The sequence below is a fragment of the Octopus sinensis genome, linkage group LG4 (genome assembly GCF_006345805.1).
Source record: "Octopus sinensis linkage group LG4, ASM634580v1, whole genome shotgun sequence".
In the NCBI taxonomy this organism is placed as follows: Eukaryota; Metazoa; Mollusca; class Cephalopoda; order Octopoda; family Octopodidae; genus Octopus; species Octopus sinensis.
In genome coordinates this window covers 80106904-80130464 of record NC_043000.1, presented here as the reverse complement: position 1 = coordinate 80130464, position 23561 = coordinate 80106904, and the positions used below count along the sequence as shown (strand labels likewise).

At 38.6% G+C, this 23561-nt stretch overlaps 1 protein-coding gene across 2 annotated transcripts in view; it reads right to left on the bottom strand.

The window, feature by feature from the left end:
- LOC115210515 (kinesin-like protein KIF25) overlaps window positions 1-23561 on the bottom strand; it is a 550198-nt gene that overhangs the window by 218952 nt on the left and 307685 nt on the right. The window lies entirely within an intron of this gene.

Sequence of the window (23561 nt, the reverse complement as noted above, 5' to 3'; positions counted from 1 at the left end):
GAAGGTATACACTCACACACGCACATGCACATTGTATATATTATATATTATATATGTGTATGTGTGTAAATGTATATATATATATAGAGAGAGAGAGAGACAGAGAGAAAGACAGAGAGAGAAACATACATGTATGTTTATACATCTCTCTCTCTCTATATATATATATATATATATATATATATATATAAACTTACCTGGAAATGGATGCATCACGTTCAATTAAAGAATAAATAATAAATATTATATATATATATATTATATATATATATATTATATATATATATATATACTAGAAGTAGATCACATACGATCAAACTACAAAGAAAAAATGTCCTCCAGAGAAAATTCAGCAAATACCAGAACATAGGCTGGCAAGACAGATGAAAATTATATAAAAATCAAGAATTAATAATGATTGATAATAATTAATACGATTAATTCTTGATTTTTATATAATTTTCATCTGTCTTGCCCGCCTATGTTCTGGTATTTGCTGAATTTTCTCTAAAGAACATTTTTTCTTTGTAGTTTGATCGTATGTGATCTACTTCTAGCATATAGCTGTCCACATAGTGGTTTTTAGCCCTAAATATACACATGTATAGGAATTTTCTCTGATTTTTCAGATTTTTATATGCTAGTCTACTGGTTTTAAATTGATATTAATTAAATTAATATTCAATTTATCTCCCTCATTATTTAAATATATATATATATATAGAAAGAGAGAGACAGAGAGAGAAAGAGATAGATAGATAGATAGATAGATATAGTGAAGGAGTATGACTTAGTGGTTAGGGTGTTGCACTCATGATTGCAAGATTGTTGGTTCAGTTCCTAGACCATGCATTGCGTTGTATTCTTGAGGAAAGCACTTCATTTCACATTGCTCTGTGGTCATTTTGGCAGCTGACATGTGGTACACATTGCACCTGTGCAGGTGATATCGATCTGATGGAGGGAGTGAGCTTTTGTCTACACAACACAAACATTTAATCACTACAAGCAAATCATCTGTGTGGTTGTTCGGTAAGAAACTGTCAAACCTTCATACATTATCTAATGATGGGAGAGTCCATCGCACACACACACACACACACACACATATATATATGTATATATACATGTATATATATGTGTGTGTGTGTGTACATATATATACAAGCAGAGATACCCAGCGTTGCTCGTGTTACATTCAATTGAAGAATTAGACTTTTCTGTTATATTTTCTCTAATGAACTGGAATATCTATGTTTCAAATTTCATCAAAATTGCAGATGAGGGTTATTTCCCTCTTTACACACCCTAAAAAAATTTGTAATTGTGCCACATGTATCCCATGCTACTGATTTTTATTCGCATATTCCAAAATTCCTGTCTTATTGTACCTATTAAAAGGATTTTGCACCTGAAAAATGAAGGTCATGGAGCTCTAAAATGTGGGAGTTAAGGCCCCTGTTGGGAGTGGGTGTCTTAATATCATGCAGAGAAGTTGAATTGTTGAGAATCTTTTTAACTTGTTTGAATTTCTTTGAAATAGGAAATATATGTTCACTGGGTTTGTAAAAGAAAACAAAGCTACAGGAAACCAAAAGATGAATGATCACAATAAGCAGTCAGCTACCCTACCCTAGTCGTTACCACTCCCAATGTAGGATTCCTCACCATCCAGGTGACAGGCACAGCTGTAAGATGCATTACGAATCTATAGCAATTGGAAGAGCGTGACCCAACTGAAATCAACATTAACAACTGTGTGACGTGAGGGCTAAGGAGAAATGTAAGTTGGAGTTTGCAAATGACCACTATTCTGATACTTAACTGGACAGAATAAATTGACAATCTATAAATGTCAAAATTTTGTGTGTTAAGTCCCCATAGAGAGGTCTTTCTAACTTATAAGAAGATAAAATTTTATAAATATTACTTCATTTGTGTCTAATACCTGTGAATAAAATTTCATCAACAGCAAAAATATATGAATTGTCATGGGGGTTATGGCCTTTATACATAGAATATATTTTCCAGATTTCATAAAGATCCATTCAGTACTTTTGACCTATTTTGGATCATAAAAGAAATGACAAAAATTTTGGAGTTAAGGCCCCCATTAGGATGTTATATATATATATATACATATATATATATATATATATATATATATATAGATAGATAGATAGATAGATAGATAGATAGATAGATAGATAGATAGATAGATAGATAGATAGATAGATAGAGAGATAGATAGATAGACAGACAGACAGACAGACAGACAGACAGACAGACAGACAGACAGATAGATTGATAGATAGATAGATAGATATAGATATATATATATACACAGACACACACACACACACAAAGATAAATTGATAGATACAACTGAGTGGGCAAACAAATATACGAGACAGTGCCTAGTGGGTTTTTTTTTATTTTGATAAGCCTGGTACTTATTCTATCAGTTTCTTCTTGTGAAACCAGTAAGTTATGGGGATGTAAATAAACAAACACCAGTTGTGAAGCAGTGATGAGAGAGAAACACAAAGACACACACATAGACTTACATATATACATACATATATATACAATTGATTTCTTTCAGCTTCTGTCTAAAAAATCCACTGACAAGGCTTTCGTTGGTCTGAGGCTATAGCAGAAGACACATGCCAAGTTACCACACAGTGGGACTGAACTCAGGACCATGTGTTTTGGAACCAAGTTTGTTACCACACAGCCACACCTGCACCTATGTATGTGTGGGGGTTGTATGTGTGTATGGGTGTATATATGTATGCATGTTTATATGTGTATATATATGTGTACATATTACATGTACATCTACTTATATACATGTATATATGTATATATATATACATCCATATATGAATATATATATATACATATATATATATATATGAATATATATATATATATATATATCTATATGTATACATCTATCTATCTATATATATATATTTACGTAAATTTAAATTTAAAATAATAAGGGTGAAAAATTGAATATAAATTTGATTAGTATGAATTTAAAACCAGTGGTGTAGCATATAAGACCATAGCGGATCTTCTTCTAGCAGAATGGAAGTCCAGTTACAGTTCATCCCTGTTATATAATAGTTTCACTTTAATTAATAGTTTCAGTATTAAAGTGAAAGTATCTGACATTACAATAGAGAGATGGTTTTCTTTCACTTTTGACACGTAATACTGAAATAGTGGAGAAGATATGATATTGCTGTGGGCTCGTCCTAGGCAAGAAGTTAAAAATTTTTTGCCCATGACACTCCCTGGACCCTAAGTAAGGTATGTGTAAAATTTGAATGAAATTGATTGTGTAGTTCTCAAGTTTTAGGGATTCACACAGACAGACAGATACACACACATTCTCAGTTTTATATATATATATATATATATATATATATAATATATATATATATATAGTTATCCCTTGCCATGTAGCGGTTCACCTAATGTGGTTTATTATTTAAGCTTACATTGAATCCTCTGTGGTGTTGTTTTGCATTCATAATAAAATAAATATATACAAATTATAAAAATGGAAAAAAATATACAGTACAGTAGTTTCCAATTCGCAAATTTTCACAGGGTTTTGGAATGTAAGACCCATGATAGTCGAGGGATTGCTGTATATATGTATGTATGCATTTATACATATATATATATATAATATATATATATATATATATATATATATATGTATGTATGTATGTATATACAGCAATAAGAAAATGGAGGGTATCAAGAGGGGGTATTCATCAACTTTTAGATATATTATGTCTATTTTTAAAAAAAAAACAATTATAACAATATACATACATGTATAACATATTATGCTTTACATGTATAATATATAAAATATAAAATACCAGTAATTATTAAAATATATAACGTAGAGCATAGAAAGAAGAATAGTATCTTATACATAGTAGTGGATTTGCTGTGTTTCTCATTTCTTAAAAATGGGTGCACATGTATTCAGAGTTGTTACAATCCAAATTTTGATAATAGAGAGAAAGTTTTCACTTATTAGAGGCTGTTATGATAGACTCAAAGTTGGGTGGGGAGGAGTAGGATAACTTTAAGGTAGATCTATTAAAGATAGAGTAATATTTATGTTGACAAGGGAAATTGGTGTCTAGTATACTAAGAAAGGATTTAGATAAGTTCTTAATGTTTAGTGAGAAGCGAGGTGTATACCATAGAATAGAGTGTCCAGCACTCCATCTAGCAAGGAATCTAACTAACCTAACCCCACTAGAAATTAACATAAGCCCATAAAACTCTTATTTCTTTAGAGGACAAACTTTGGTGCCGGGCCAACCATTATAACTATGACAGTAACCATAACAAATTATTTGACATTACTATAGGATCATCCAACACCGCCCAAGTCACCAACCTCACCAGACTATAGATACTCTACCAGCTCCAAGTACATTTCCCTAACACCAAAGGAGACCTCTACAGAGATGACACCTTGCTAACCACCAAGAGCTTAAATAAATCATCTTAAAAATAGGAGTATTCCATATCACTTATCATGGTTCATAATAGATTCAGGGCTTCCATACCAGGGTCAACACTCAGCCTGTAAACTATGGCTAAAAGAGGCATACTACATATTAAAATATAACTCTTCAGTACTACTAAATAAGTATAATGAGGCCCTAAGTAAATGCAACCACCTTTTTTTTCCATACCTTCAAATTTTACCACAAATCTAAAATGCAACCTAAATCACCACACTACATATACCAAGTATTCCTTAGGTATCCTCCAACAACATTATTTGACTTTACAATTTCTTAATTTTTAAATTCTTAACTGTTTAATAATATATATGTGTATATATGTGCATGGATGCATATGTGTGAGTATGTGGTCCTATACAGTAGTGCATATACATATTTATATTTATGCTTGTGCATGTGCGTGTATATCTATATACATATTTTTCTTTCTCTCACTGATTTATCAGTCCCACAATCACTTAACTAGTACAATATCTGATCTCATAAAAATGCCAGTACTTTTTGGTTATCTCACCCCCATTAAAAAATTGCCATTAAAATACTGGGCTATCTCACCACTAAAAAAATTTAGTTTATGTGACAAGAGATTGGATTATAAGAATTAGATCCTTTTGATTCAATACTTCAAAACATTGATGAAGTTTGGCCTCCTCAATAGGCACAGTATGATTTGTCACAAAAATGTTATCAGATTCAGTAAGATGTTAAATTTTTTTCAGTTTTCATGTTTATTGATCTTTTCAGTTTTGTATGTTTTATCATAAAAATATTATCATATTCAATAAGATGTTTTATCTTTTCACTTTTGTTTTTTTGTTTTATTGAAAGTTAAACAATTTTTTTAAATGTGGGAGATAATGAAAAGTACCAATATTTCTCATAAAACTTGGGGAGATAACCCAATTTTTTAATGGGGGTGAGATAACCGGAAAGTACCTAAATGCCTACATCTATTTTTAGAAATTTGACCACTATATTTTTTTTATTCTTCACTTCCTTTTTGAGGTTTACTACTCACTTTTGTACCCCTCTCCATACCACATTCTTTAACTATCCCTCCACTTTAGTGCCTTTCAAACATATCACCACACATCCCACTTCTCACACATATTCCTTCCTTACATTCTTCTCTCTTCCTTCTATCCTGCCTCCTGTTAATTTTATCTATTGATAGCTCTCCTGTCCCCACCCCTCACAATATATTGACCACCATCTAGCACTCCTTTTCAAATTTTCTCTTTTTTTCTTTTTTTCTTCTTTCCACCCCAAATCTTTTGACCAATACAAATTTTCTTCCTCCTAACCCACTTATCTATTCTCTTCTCTCTATTTTCTTCCCCCTACCAGTATATTCTCAAAATATCATTTACACAAGTTCCTTCAAATAAACAGCACATGGAACTAATACCTGTTCACTATCCATTTGTAATAACAAAATATGAACTCCTATCAGAATTTACATACCATGGACAAGATGCCTTTTTACCCATTCAACACAGCACATTCCTTGGATAACAGAACAGCAACTTTAACATCCAACATATATTTCTATTTTTATTTTCCTATTTCCCTTTATACTTCCTATATCTTTCCTTTTCTAAAATAACTTCTTGTATTGAACTCTATTTCTTTCTAGTTAACTCTCACATATCGTCTCTGATGATGGGATATCGTTTATATTCCTGAAAAGTTGTAAGACTACCTTTCTCTTTATAAATGTCCAAGAAATTTCCTATTACTTTGGTTTTGTTGTCTCATTCTATTTAACATATACACACTCACACACACACACACACACACAACACACACACACACACACACACACACATATATATATATATGATGTATTTAAAAACATTAGAATAATTAAAAGAAAAATAATTTTTCAAGTTATTAACTATTTAAAAATAATTTTCTCAATTTTATGTTAAGTGTGTATTTTGCAAGTAAATGCTTTCATTTTTCAATGAGAAACATGAACAAAACTAACCAGTTATGTAAACAAGCATAAACAACAAATTAAAGAGTCATCTCTTAGAAATTTTCCATGCAGTAAACATCTAGACAATTTTGCAAAAGCAAAATTCAAAATATTTCCCTTTTACAAAATAAAAGATGAAAATGATCAACAACAAAAGCAAAAGAAGAATACCATATAAGAATTCTAAATCCAAAACTAAACCAGAAATAGACAACATATGAAATAGCCAACAATTTAAAATATTCCTCTTTTACAAAATATAAGATGAAAATGATCAACTATGAAAGACAAAAGAAGAATACATTATAAAAATTCTAAAATCTAAAACTAAACCGGAAATAGTTAACATCATTACAAAAAACAACTTCCTCTAAATGCATTAGCCTGGAACATGCGAGTTTGAAAAGTTGAAAAGTGAAAGCACTTAAATGCAAAATACACACTATATACCATCTTCTTCTAGAAAGGTTAGTGATGTTCTGCTAAATGAAAGGAATTTTTTAAATAGCTCATAACTTTAAAAAAATCATTTTCAGGTCACACACACACACACACACACACACACAAAACAAGATTCAACTGAATAAGGTACTTAAAACTGAGGCACCTAGTTAGGTCAGAAAAAATGCTCACACAACTTTTTAATGTGAATACCAACCTAGGTACAGAAGTACTAGCAGAATTATATATATGTAAGACGCCATAATTTTTAGACTATTTTAAAAAATTATTTTAAATGTCCTTGATTGTAAGATTCATGTATTCATCTGGAGAAAATGTTTTTTTTATAATGATATAATGTACTCATTTATCAATCAAAAAATTTATTAGAAATGGTTGTAATGGATTGACACCTGTCCTTCAATTGCTAGATATTTATTCTTATATATGTATAAATATATATACTATCAAGGCTCAGTATGTCAGTTGATGAAAACTCCTATAGGTTTATTTAGCCAGAGGGGAAGTGGATAAGAAAAATTTGCCAATGTTCTGCGCCGTGAGGATGAAAGACTTGAGGTATTTTGTGTTGCAAGACAGTGTGTGAGAGAGAATCGTGATGTGGTAGGAGAGAAATGTGTCCGCATGGATGATGGTTCACTTGCGCTAAATGAGGATGCAAAGAAAGAGGTTTGGAGATGTCACTATGAAAGGTTGCTGAATATAGAAAATGAATGAGATAAAGAGAGTCTGCCGAATGTCAACCCAACAGAGGGACCAGCCATCCAAGTTGACAATTCTTTGGTAGTTAAGGCAATTAGAAGCATGAAGACAGGGAAAGCCCCAGGCCCATCAGGAATTACTGCAGAGATGCTCAAAATATCTGGCAGTGTCGGCTATAACCTAGTCACCCATATAGTTAACCAGGTGATACACGAAGGAGTCATACCCAATGACTGGTGTAGCAGCATACTAGTCAACTGCTACAAAGGTAAAGGAGACGCCCTAGATACAAATAATTACAGAGGTATCAAGCTGTTGGATCAGGTAATGAAGGTTACAGAGAGGGTCATAGCCCAACTAATTAGGGAGAGAGTCAACTTGGACGAGATGCAGTTTGGTTTCATGCCAAGGAAAAGCACCACTGATGCCATATTTCTGGTGAGACATCTGCAGGAGAAATACCTAGCCAAAGATAAGCCCCTGTACCTGGCTTTCGTTGACATGGAGAAAGCCTTTGACAGGGTCCCCCGATCCCTTATCTGGTGGTCAATGAGGAAACTAGGGATAGATGAATGGCTGGTGAGGGCTGTGCAAGCCATGTACAGGGATGCCGTAAGCAAGGTTAGGGTTGGCGACATGTACACAGAAGAACTCAAAGTAGAGGTTGGGGTCCATCAGGGTTCAGTACTCAGCCCCCTCCTATTTATCATAGTCCTCCAGGCAATTACGGAGGAATTCAAGACAGGTTGCCTCTGGGAGCTCCTCTATGCTGACGACCTTGCTCTAATTGCTGAGTCACTATCAGAAATAGAGGAGAAGTTCCAGGTGTGAAAGGAGGGTTTAGAATCGAGGGGCCTTAGAGTCAAACTAGCTAAAACGAAAGTATTAATAAGTAGGAAGGTAGACAATCCACAAATGTCTTCAGGAAGATGGCCCTGCTCGATCTGTAGAAAAGGTGTAGGTAGAAACTCTATAAGATGTACCCAGTGTAAGCTATGGACACATAAGAGGTGCAACAATGTCAAAGGAAGGCTAACTGGGAAGATAGTTTTTGTATGTGGCAGATGCTCAGGAGCAATAAACTCTGAAAATCTGCAGAAAACAACTTCCGTCACTTTCCAGGGGAAGAAACTAGAAATAGTTGATAGCTTCCGTTATCTAGGTGACCAAGTCAGTAGTGGGGGTGGGTGCATTGAAAGTGTAACTGCTAGAGTAAGAATAGCCTGGGCAAAGTTTAGGGAGCTCTTACCTCTGCTGGTGACTAAAGGCCTCTCGCTCAGGGTAAAAAGCAGACTGTATGATGCATGTGTACAAACAGCCATGCTACATGGCAGTGAAACATGGGCCGTGACTGCTGAGGACATGCGTAAGCTCACGAGGAATGAAGCCAGTATGCTCCGATGGATGTGTAATATCAGTGTGCATACTCGACAGAGCTTTAGTACCTTGAGAGAAATGTTGGACCTAAGAAGCATCAGTTGTGGTGTGCAAGAGAGACGATTGTGCTGGTATGGTCATGTGGCGAGAATGGATGAAGATAGGTGTGTGAAAAAGTGCCAATCCCTAGCAATTGAGGGAACCCATGGAAGAGGTAGACCCCAGGAAAACCTGGGACGAGGTGGTGAAGCACGACCTTCGAACTTTAGGCCTCACTGAGGAAATGACCAGTGACCGAGACCTTTGGAAATATGCTGTGCGTGAGAAGACCAGGCAGGACAAGTGAATCCAGCCCACTTATGCATGCCTTTCCTCCCTTGGACACACAAAGACCTGTTGGGGCAAGTGAAATCGAAATCGAAATCGAAATCGGAATCGAAATTGAACCAATCCTATGACTGGCACCCGGCAGATGCCAGGACCCCTGGACTGGTGGTACGTAAAAAGCACTATCCGAATCGTGGCCGATGCCAGTGCCACCTCGACTGGCTTCCATGCCGGTGGCACGTAAAATGCACCAATCCGACCATGGCCGTTGCCAGCCTCGCCTGGCACCTGTGCAGGTGGCACGTAAAAAGCACCCACTACACTTACGGAGTGGCTGGCGTTAGGAAGGGCATCCAGCTGTAGAGACATTGCCAGATAAGACTGGAGCCTGGTGCAGCCTTCTGGCTTCTCTGATACCCGGTCGAACCGTCCAACCCATGCTAGCATGGAGAACGGACGTTAAACGATGATGATGATGATGATGATGATATATATATATATATATATATAGTTATTATCATTATTATCTCTATTTTTACCATTGACGACTTATAATAATGATAATCATGTAAAGTGCTAATTATTTCACATGTCATTAGGTCGCAAACTTATAAGAGAAGTTGAGAATCAAATGGTTCAACTCAGGACATGGCAACTACTTGTTTCATCAAATCCCATGAGAATAAAGGTAGCAACATCTATCAGTGACATTTGAACTTAAATTATGGAGTAGATTATTAGTGTATGGAAATAAAAGAAAAGGACAAACAAAAATTTATAGAATACAACAAAAATATAAAATGAAAATTAAACACTGCCAGAAGTTATTTATTGTGTAAAGACAGAATAGAGAAAATCATTGTTCAATGTGTGTGTGGCTGGGGTATAATTGATTTGAACAAGATAGACCATAATTTCAATTTCTCATTAATAAACAGCATCCAAAGGGACACTAAATCCTAATGAGAAAACCCTTAAAACTAGATGTTTGCCAAAGGGTACCTCAAATCAAAATAAGCATGAAACCCAGTTAATACACCTGAAGAAGAAAATAGAGATAAGTTAGTGTCATTTGAAAACAAAGGGTGCAAGAATGAATCTTAATTTACTGTTTCAATTTATCAAAGCGTACCATTTTTGTTCTCATATGAATGGTCATTCATTGTTAATCCAGAATGTATTGGATAAAGTCTGCAAGTCTAAAGAAGAACCTTAAATGGTGGCAACACCCCTGTATAAAGTAAATTCAAACAAACTAGCTGCTACCAGAAGGGATCACACATATGAGAGTATGGATAATGCACTTTAATAAGCCTGAATAGAGTAAATGAAGAGGGTTTATGATCAGCTTAAAACACAGGATTAAATGTTCCTTGAAAACCACATTTCTGTCCAATGAATGTGGGACAATGATAAAATGTTTAAGAAAGAATTAAACAGTGGAGAGAAACTTGCTGAAGAAAACAATTGCATGAGGAAATAAAGATAGCCTCAATATGTTTGCTTGGCTTAAAAGTAGCAAACCAATCTTCCTGAAATTGTACTCTAGTATTTAAAAAAAAAATAGAAACTGAATGCTCTCAGATGGAACAGCTTTTATTATATATTTACTTTACCCAAGCTACCCAGGAACTAAACAACAAATTAACCACTAACTACAACCATCAGAAGACCAGGAATTTTAATAAGGTTAAACAGACAGCACACTGATAAAGAAATATTGCACACAATTTCAAACAGTAAAGTAAGAAGTAGTATAAAGGATGGGTTGGACAACTTTTTGAAGAACAGTTTCCTACAAGAAATGAAGACAGTTCTAAAATGAGCTATTGAAGAATGTCAAGCTATGGAAAAACTACCTTTTCTGAAATTGAACAAAGACCCCTCAATTAAATACCAACTCCAAAAAAGCACATTATATATATAACACATTATATGCAAAGTAACACATTATATAAGTATTTGACAGCATAGTTTTAGTTCCTATATTGAAATGTCAATAAAAAAAAATTAGACAATCCCTATCGGAGCTGTAATAGAAATAAATATGAATTAAGGGATTTAAATGTAAATTAAAAGATTTAAAAACAGATGAAATATATGGACATAAGAACAGACGAAAACACCATCAAAAATAATGAAATTCTGAAATACTTCAAGATAGATGTAGAATAGCTACAGGCTATAAACAACTTAATAACTTACAGGATAATAAATATAAAATGCTTAACTAAAAATAAATTAAAGTATAAATGAATTGTATTAAAGAAAATAACAATGAAAGTTGGAAGAAAAGTAAGGGAGAACTACTTGTTTATTTAGAATAATGCCTGCATGCATGTGTGTATGTGTGTGTTTCCCTGTCTTGATATTGCACAGTAGTTCTAAATAACTATCATTATCATATACTATCATTCTGGGCATGTTTATACAAAAGACTGTTTCCATTCTTCCATGTAAACATGCCTGGCCATTGGAACATACTACATGGCTAAGAAACAGCCACAGAATAGCCACAGAAAGATCAAGCTATAGAAAATTTGCCTAAACAGATTCTGTCTGATCTATGCAAGCCTGTGAAATGGAACATTAAAACAATGATATTCTGTGTGTGTGTGTGTACACTCACACACATTGCTTGTTTTTATGTTAAGTTAGATATCAAAACAATTTACCATTAAACTCAAGGATTACTCAATACCTAGTAATAAAGTGTGTTTACCAAATTTCAAAGTTCCTGTCAACCTTTTCCTTGTATAAGTTATATATGTATGTATGTATGCATGTATATATAGATGTATGTTTGTGTGTGTGTATATATATATATACATGCACACACACACATACACACACACACACATACATACACACACACACATACATACACACACACACACACATTTATATATCGTCATAAATCATAAATCCCAAAGAGAAGCATACTCTAAGTAATAGAGCAGGTAGTAGAGTAATTAAATAAAGATAGCTATGGCTGGTTTATGGGGTTACCTAGGATTTCATGCCTATAAAGTGGTTAACTTTACAGTGTTTCTTCAGACCTTAACGGCCAGTGGCTTAAAACCTCTCTTCAAATATGTATGTGTGTATGTATGTATGTATGGATGGATGGATAGATAGATAGATAGATAGATAGATAGATAGATAGATAGATAGATAGATAGATAGATAGATAGATAGATAGATAGATAGATAGATAGGTAGATGTTACATACCTATTTGTGTATACAGGAGCAGTTATATTTTCCAATACTATATAGAAAAGCATGAATGTGTTTAATCATTTTTTGTTAAAGAATGTTCATAATTCCTTATTATTCTTTTATGGAACAGTAGCATTTCTAAGTCCATTAATGTTTCTATAAACTTAGGAATGCTATTGTTCTAAACTAATTGAATGGACTGATAAGGGATTGAGAAAAATGATTAAGGAAAAGATTAAACTCATACACAGACATGTCTTCAGCATAAAACACAGTCACGAGCATAACAGCTTTTCTTTGAAACATGTTATACTGAAGACTTGCCTGTATTCATGTTTAATCTTATTTTATTAAAACTCTTTTTTTTTCATTTCCTCATTAGTTCTTTATATTTCATTTGGAACATTAGCATTCCTACATTCATTAATGTTTCAAAACCTTTAATGACTTATCTTCTGAATAAAATGGGGATAGAGGTATATTATTGCTAAGTTTTGTAGTAGGCAGTATGTGATCATGAGATGTTGCAATTGATAAAATCATCATTGTTGAATCTAAAATAGTTTAACCCTTTAGTATTCAGATTACTCTATCACATTATTTTGATTTAATCATGCAATATCTCATTGCTTCAGGATTTTGATGATGTAGTTGTTTATTTTTAGAATGACACTGTTGGGTAGGTGTGAGAGGCAGATTTTGGCTATTTTGAACATAAAACAGGTAGAATATTTCGGCTGGATATAGCTAGTTTGAATGCTGAAAGGTTAACAGTTAACTGTTTGTTACTTCATTATCTTTTAGCTTTTACTTGGGCACTGCCTTGAAGAGTTTTAATCAAACAAACTGATCCCAGGACAGATCTTGTAAATATAGGCACAGGAGTGGCTGTGTGGTAAGTAGCTTGCTTACCAACCACATGGTTCCAGGTTCATTCCCACTGCATGGCACTTAGGACAAGTGTCTTCTACTATAGCCTCGGGCCAACCAAAGCTTTGTGAGTGGATTTAGTAGACGGAAACTGAAAGAAGCACGTCATATATATGTATATATATATATATATATATATATAATATATATATATATATATTTATTTTATAGAAGGAACTTCTACAGGACTAGAACTGTTTCATTCAAAAGAAATCATCAGGAAGCTAGGTGACAAGAATAGTTTTGGCATTTATACATTTAGGCAGGTTTAAAGGGGTGGTGGTGGGGGACTTTTTGGGGTAGGCATGGCGCAAACTATCATTCTTAGGGGAGTGGTCAAAGGAATCAGTGATAAAGTCAATAAAAGAATAAATAGAATAATAGAGTTTAGGTAAATAAGGCACCCCGCGGGTTCCTCTTGAAGTTCCACGCTACCCCCTATTCCTCCCCCTTCATCGAACCCACCCTCGCTCGTACCTCCCGCTCCCTCCTCCGCGCCACCATCCGCTCCACCCGCCCCCTCCTTGACTCCCTCGACCATCAACTTTCCCAGGCCTACCTCCTTCTCTCCGCCCTCTGCCCTCCACTCTTCACCCAACCTATCCTCCGCTTCATTCTTAATCTCAACCACCAACTCTACAACCACCTCACACACACAAAAAACAAAAAAACTCCACCTCCTCCTCAACCCCTCACCCCCTTCCCCATCCGCCCCCACTGTTCCCCCCCTCCTTCGCACCTACCCCACCCTTCCACGGACCCACACACCCCCCACCGTGACCTTCCTACGCCTAACCCAGCTTCACCCAACCACCCCTACCCTCCCCTTCACACCCCTGCAACCCCTCCGCCTGCCCCTAGTCCTCCCACCACCCCGCTTCCTCGCGCTGTTGTCACTATACCCCCCCACCTCCCCCTCTCCGCCGCTGAGCGCTCCCTCCTCAGTAAGGGTCTCCGCTTCACGCCACTCACGCGCCACTGTGATGAGTTCGAGACTCGGGCAGACGTCAACCTGTTCCTGCGCCGCCTCAAACTTCGCGCATACTACCACGCGTCCCCGCAGCGTCACAACAATCAGGATTGCCTTTTGGAGCTGGGGCGTCGTCCATCCATCTGGACGCCGCCCCCAGGCCTTTTCAGTAGCCTAGATTCGTTGTACATGACTGCAACGCTTTGGTCCACCGTTTCAACTTTGCACCAAGACCCCGCCGAGCCAACCTCACTCGGGCCGAATCCATTGCCCTTCGCCACCTCCGCCGTCGTGATGACATTGTCATCAAACCGGCGGACAAAGGCGGGGCAGTGGTAGTGTGGCGCGCGGACCTATACAGGGAGGAAGCGCTCAACCAGCTTCAAAATCCACTCTTCTATCGCCTCCTCCCCTCCGATCCCACCTCCTCCTACCAACAGCGAGTGTCCTCCACCATCCACGACCTCATCTCCTCCTCCGCTCTCCCCCTCACCGCCACCAACCTCATCGTCCGCACATCATCTACTTCCTTCCCAAGATCCATAAACCCTCTAATCCTGGCCGTCCCATAGTCTCTGCCTGTAATTGCCCCACTGAACTCATCTCCCTATACCTCGACCGCATCCTGTCCCCCTTAGTCGCAGCCCTCCCATCCCACATACACGACACCAACCACGCCCTCCGTCTCTTCAATTCCTTTTCCTTCCCTTCCAGCCCTCACACCTCCTCTTCACTTTAGATGTAAAATCCCTGTACACAGTGATTCCCCACAATGACGGTCTCCTAGCCCTCCAACACTTCCTCGACCGTCGTCCCGACCCCACCCCCAGCACCCCCACCCTTCTCCGGTTGGCTGAGCTCGTCCTCACCCTCAATTGCTTCACGTTCGCCGGGGAAACGTACCAACAGATGTCCGGGGTCGCGATGGGAACTAGGATGGGCCCCAATTTCGCCAATCTCTTTCTTGGCTACATTGAGGCCCAAGTGTTCTCCAGTTCTTGGGCCGACCCCCGAACTATACGGTCGCTATATCGACGACTGCGTAGGTGCCACCTCCCTTCCCGTGAACTTCTCTGCCAATTCATCTCTTTCCTTTCAACTTTCACCCCTCTCTTCAATTCACCTCCACCATCTCCAACACCTCTGTCAACTTCCTTGACATCTCTCTCCGCATCGATCACCCCTCCAGCTCTCTCACCACCCCCGCCTTTTTTAAACCTACGGATTCCCACCTCTATCTCAACTTCTCTTCCTCCCACCCCTTCCACACCAAACGAGCCATCCCCTACTCCCAGTTCCTCCGCCTCCGACGCTTGTGCAGCCGCGACCAGGATTTCGAGACCCAATCTCAATACTGGCCCGCATGTTCAGACTCCGAGGTTACCCACCCATACTCCTCTCTGATGCCCTCACCCGCGCCCGTCGCATCGACCGCACTACCGCCCTGTCTCCTTCCCCCCGCCCACCCCCCCAACCGCACCCCTTCCCCCTCCTTTTCACCCCTCTACCCTACCCCTTCGTCGCAAGATACTACGTGCCTTCCGTCGCCTCCAGCTTGATCCCACCACCCGCCCCATTTTCCCTAACCTACCCCTGTCCTCTTTCAAACGAGCCCGCAATCTGCGTGACCTCCTGGTCCACAGCACCCTCTCTCCTTCCCCTCAGCCCCACACGGATCATTCCTTGCTCTAGATCCCGTTGCAACACTTGCCCCTTCATCACCACACCACCGCTGTCACCGGCTCCAACCTGCACACTGTACGCATTAGGCACTCTTTTACGTGCACCTCGTCTGGCCTTATTTACTGCATTAAATGCAACCTATGCGGGATGCTGTATGTAGGACAGACGGGACGCCGGTTGTCCGACCGTTTCACTGAACACTTGAGGGACGTTCGCTTACACTCTCCTTCTCCCGTCGCACGCCACTTCCGCTCGGCCGGCCATTCCCTAGATGACATCTCAGTGTTTGGTCTCGCCCCCCACCATGGTCGCCCACTTTCCAGGCTCCACTTGGAGCAACGCTACATCTTCACCCTACAAAACTCACACCCACACGAACTTAACACAGCCCCCTCCTCCTCTGAGATCCATTTTTTTTTTTTGTGGACACACCACCCACACACACCCACCCACCTACCTCCCACACGCACACACCCACCCACCTACCTCCCACACCCACCCACCCACCTACCTCCCACACGCCTGTTCACACACACACATACGTAGACCCATCTACGTACATACATTCACACATTTAATCACACACACTTACAGACATACTAACACACACTAACATACAAACCAACATGCACATACACACACACATACATACATACGCACACACATACATACTTACACACACACACACACACAGACATACATACACACATACACACACACATACATACGCACATACATACACACACACTCACACACACACACCGCACGTACATACTTCACACACACACACACATGCAAACATACATGTAGGCACATACATACATACATACCTACACATGCACACCCTTACACTGAATGCACACACACATACACCTTTTTGCATCCAGGCAGCCCCCCCTCTTTTCTGCTTTCCGGTTTTGGCTGATGGATCCTCGGTTCCCGCGTAGCGGGGCGTTCGAGGGTCTTTGCGCTCGCGCGCCTTGGCGCGCGCTGGGGGCTTGGTCGGCCCCTTGGGCTTGCGTTGTACTGCTTGTGCGTTGTGTGCGTGGGCGCGCTTCGTGTGTGTGGGCTTGCTTCGGATGTGCGCGTGCGTATGTATGCATACATACCCACACACTCGCATGCATCCCTACCCACATACATACACGCACACCTACTCACACACACACATACCTGCATACACACACACACAGACATACACCCATACACTCACACTCACACGCATACACACACACACATACACACGCACACGTACACATACACACACACACACACACCTACATACATACATTACACTTGTATACACACACACTTACATTCATACACACACACACCTACACAGCCATACCCTCACTCAGACACACACATCTACCTACACACACACACAAACACACACGGACACACACCCATACATACATCTACACACACACGCCTACACACACATACACACATACATAAACACACACACATACACATATACACACATACGCACACACACATATACTTATACACATGCACACACACACACATACATACATACACCCATATACATACACACACACATACCCACATACTCCTATACGCACATACATACACACAGACATACACACATACACACTCACACAAACATACACACACACATACTTACACACACTCACCTGCACGCGCACACACATGCATGACAAACACCCATACACTCACACTCACATACGCACACACCAACATAAACACGCACACGCACACGCACACACACACCTACACTCCCACACACATACACACGCACCTACATACACACACGCACGCATACACACGCATACACACATACATTACACACGTACACACACACCTACATACACATGCATACACACACACACACACAAACATGCACGGACACACCCAGACCACACACAACACACTATATACACACGCCCACAAACCTACATACACACACATATACACACGCCCACACCACCTACATACACACACATACATACACACACACACGGACACACCCGTACATACTTACATACATACACCTATACACACACGCCTACACACCTACATACACACACATGCATACACACACACACACATGTACGCACACACACATATACGCACATACATATATACCCACACACATGCACACACACACACACATACGCACATGCATGCATGCATGCATGCACACGCGCACACCTACACGCATACACACACACACACGCACGTACACATACATACAACACGCATACATACACCCATACCATACATGCATCCTACACACACATACAACACACTCACACATACATACACACACACACACTCACTCACACACCTGTATGTACGCGCACACATATGCACATACACACACTTCCCCACACCCACACGTACATACATACACACTCACACACATACACACACACACACACACACGGACATACATCTATGCACACACATACATACACACATACTCACATACATTCATCGGACACACTGCCACCCGGACATACACACAGACACACTCACACATCCACACACATACATACTTACGCACATACTCGCAGGCTCGCGCACGCACGCGCTTGCGCCGGTTCGCGTACGCATACGCTCCGCAGGCACCTCGCTCTTGGAACCGACAAGACCTCCCGCCCGTTCCTGGGACCGTCGCGTGTCGTTGGGTTTTCCCACGCCCGCCTCCGCGGGACCACTCTTCCATCTTCCCCTCAGCTGGAGTCCTTTTCCTTACCCCCCCCTTTTTCGTTACACACACGCGCACACATATACACACATTGCTAAATATATACATTACTCTTACACACATTCAATCTACTCGCCATTTATACCACCACGACACTGGACACACACACACACTACTACTCAACACACGCTGGCACGCTACATACGCCCCCACCCCTTCCCCTCCCTCCCCTCCTTCCTTCTTTTTCTTACTACTGACCTTTGTCTGCTAAGCTGACCACTATCTCGCCCTACCTCACACGCCTACACACAGACGCGCACACTAACACCACACATATATATTTTTTGTTTTTTCATCTCGCCTCACACACACACATACACACACGCACACGCACACACTCACACATACACACACATCTGTTGCGTTACCAACCTTGTCTCCACTCTTTTGCCTTTAAAACCCACTTTGCTCTGTTTTCGTAAACATCCGCCTTTCACCATGTGCAACTCGTAAACACCAGTCGTCTTTTTCTCTTTCCCTGTTGCCCGCTCTGGGATCTTTCTTTCTCTCTCTTCCTTCTTTATGTTTCCGACGAAGAGAGCTCCGCTCGAAACGTCATACCTCCCTGCTTCCTTTTCCTGAGCGCCTATTAATAATAATACTGTAATTGTTCCATTGTTGTTGTTTTTTTGTTTCCCGTTTGGATTAAAATTATATATATATATATATACATATACACATACACATACTTATACACACACACACACACACATATATATATATATATATACATACACATCTATACATATATATATATATATATATATATACATATATACATACACATACACACGTACTTCCATATACACATGTACATATGCCCCCATTTACATACATCTACGTACACACCCATACCCATACTCATACATACACACATATCTACACACATATATATAAAAATAAATAAATATAAAAACAAATATAAAAGAGGATATACACCCCCATACACACACGCTCACATATCTATATATATATATATATATATATATAATATATATATATATATCTATATATACACACATTCATACACACACTTATATATATATAATATATATATATATATATATATATATATATATATAATAATATATTATATAGATATATATTATACATCATATATATATATATATAATTGTGTAGAATCACTGTCAAAGTAATTGTGCAGTATGTTCGACAAATCCACATGTAAATTGTAAAACCAAGGGCACTGTATACCAGATTAAGTGCCAGGAGGGAGCTTGCGCGACTAACCCAGAGTCATACATAGGTGAGACTTCTAGAAGCATCAATGATAGGTTCAAAGAACACCTGGACAACTACATTGAAAGGAAGCCAAACTCCATCTTCTACCAACATACTGTAGACTGCCACAAGGGATCCTTAGGGAAGCTTAAGTTGAACATCCTATCAACACATCCCACTGATGCAATGTTGAGACAGGTCACAGAAGCTGTTTGTATACAAGAATACAAACCTACTCTCAACCGAAAGTCCGAATGGAGTAACATCCAGATCCCATTCAGAAGGACTATTCTATAACCACCCCTCTCTCTCTCTCTCCCCTTTTACTTGTAGTCCTTACATACGGGTTGCAATGCGTATGTGCAGTTATATACAACGGTATGAGCGGACGTTGTTTGATACGTACAGTTGCACTTAGGCGTTGTATCCATTCACGGTTAGACGATGATGAGAGGAACAAACACACACCCACACATATATATATGTGTGTGTGCGTCTATACAAACATATGTGTGAATATGTATACAACCTTCAGCAATGTAACAGTCATGTACACAACTTGGACGGACACATGCCAGTACACGGACATACGTTCACATACACATACACATGTACACACTGACACGTCTGCCCATTCTCCTAGACACTCACATACATACGTAGCACATGAATACAAACATACATACATACCTACGTATGGGCATACACACGTACATACGCACGTACATGTACGCACACACATACATGGGCACATGCATACGAGCGCATATACATACATACGCACATGCGTACGTATGTACATACACACATACATACACACATACATACATACATACATACATACATACATACATACATACATACATACATACATACATACATACATACATACATACATATGCACATACATACATACATACGCACAATAGTAAAACAATAGTTCTGTGATATAGAGATAAAGATCTGATAATAGATTTTAGGGTATAGTTTTGGGAGTAAGCGTCGTAAATCATTTTCTAGCTTCGGGCTGTAGGAAGTTGAAATTTGATAGCTTTGTGATGAGTGGTCACTCTACATCCATCCATCGCTACAGGTTTATAGCTTTATGTTTTATAGAGTGTATGTGCGTGGATATACACACACATACATACATACATACATACATACATACATACATACATACATACATACATACATACATACATGCATACACAGGCGTATGTACGTACATGCATACGTACATACATACACACATGTATGCATACATACACACATACATACGTACATATATATGACGAACTAACTGTTACTTTCTAAGATGCAGCACGGACTTTGTCAGTGAACAGGTCGCGGATTTTAGCGACGAAAATATTTTGACAAATTAAACTTAAATGTTGAAGTGAATCGAACGGCTTTTGTGTGTTTCTTAAATGGCTTATAAACACCTTCCACGCTGCAATTGTTTTCGTTTCAGCACACGATCTCAGATCAAATTACTTGCTATGCGAGTACATCTCCGTAATATATATATATATATATATGTATATACATACATATATACATACACATACATATGCATATACATGCACACACATAGACACACATTTCTTCCCTTATTTTAATTTTATTTTTATATTTATTTTTATTTTTATTTTTATTCTTATTTTATATATATATATGTATGTTTGTCCCCCCCCCCACACACACACACACATCACTTGACAACCGATGCTAGTGTGTTTACATCTGCGTAACTTAATGGTTTGGCAAAAGGGACCGATAGAATAAGAACTAGGCTTACAAGGAATAAGTCCTGGGTCGATTTGCTCGACTAAAGGTGGTGCTCCAGCATGGCTGCAGTTAAATGACTGAAACAAGTAAAAGAGTAAAAGAGTAAAGCTTGGAACTTATTCTATCAATCCCTTTCCCAAATCTCAACAATTAAACAAACCAGCACCAGTTGTCAAGTAGTGGTGGGACAGACACAAACACAAAGACACCCTTATACATATATATGATAGACTTCTTTCAGTCTCAATGAATCACAAGGCTTTGGTTGGTCCAAGGCTATAGTAGATCCCACTTGCCCAAGATGCCATATAGTGGGATAGTGGGACTGAACACAAAACCACATAATTGAGAAGCAAACTTCTTACTGCACAGCCATGCTTATACTTACTATCATAGCTTTTTCATATATATATATATATATATATATATATATAATATATATATATATATATAAAGTATACTAGCCATCTCAATATGGCTAACCACTAAGGGCGGTTAGCCATATTGAGATGGCTAGTATACTTTACATTGTTGTGCAGTTACTGTTTACATCTCGTTCAGAGATTTATTATTGATATATATATATATATACTCTTATCCTAATCAAACTCATCAATCTCTATTACTCTCTCCCACGTCTCTCTCCAGCTTTCTCTCCAAGAATCTGTCCCTTTGGAAGTATGACTGATATAAACCATCCCCTGAAATAACAACTGAAAAAAATGGAAATTGATCTAAACGATGATGTGTACCACTATTGATAACTTCCTTTCTTATTTCCATCATAACCTCCATAGAGCCAAATTTACCAAAGACTCCATCTCCTATGTTCTTCACTAAAAGGCTCTTATTCTCAAGAGACAAAGTGATTAGTACCCTTAATGCTATCAAAGCAACCTTCCAGAAGAGTTTCTCACTTATATTCTACATTAAATCACTCATTTTTTTCTTTATCAGATCTTGCCAGACTATGTCATTGTGGTGTGCTAGTGAGTCTTTCTGTGATTCCTCATTGTATCTTCTCCTATGTACTATAATGTTTGGTATTGTTACCTTTCATTTGAACATCTGCTGTTCCATCGAGTAACATATACACCCATGCAAATACTCCATTGGTTATGATTCAATCACAGAACAGCCTACTCATAAAACTAATGTTCAAGTAGCTGTGCATTCCACAGACACATGTACCCTTAATGTAGTTCTCAAAGAGATTCAGTGTGACACAGCATGTGACAAGGCTGGTCTTTTGAATCACAGGTACAACTTACTTTTGCCAGCTGAGAGGACCGGAGCAATGTGAGATAAAGTGTCTTGCTCAAGGAACAATATGCTATCAGGAATTGAATTCATGACCTTATGATTGTGAGTTGAATATTCTTACCACTAAGCTATGTACCTTCACAAAAATAATACAAATAATATCACACATCATACTCTCCAAACCTTCAACACTCAGATAACATTCACACACAATTTAAATACTAACAATATTCCTTGAAGAATAACCTTAACAACATCAATAGGACCATGATTATTTGATCTTTTC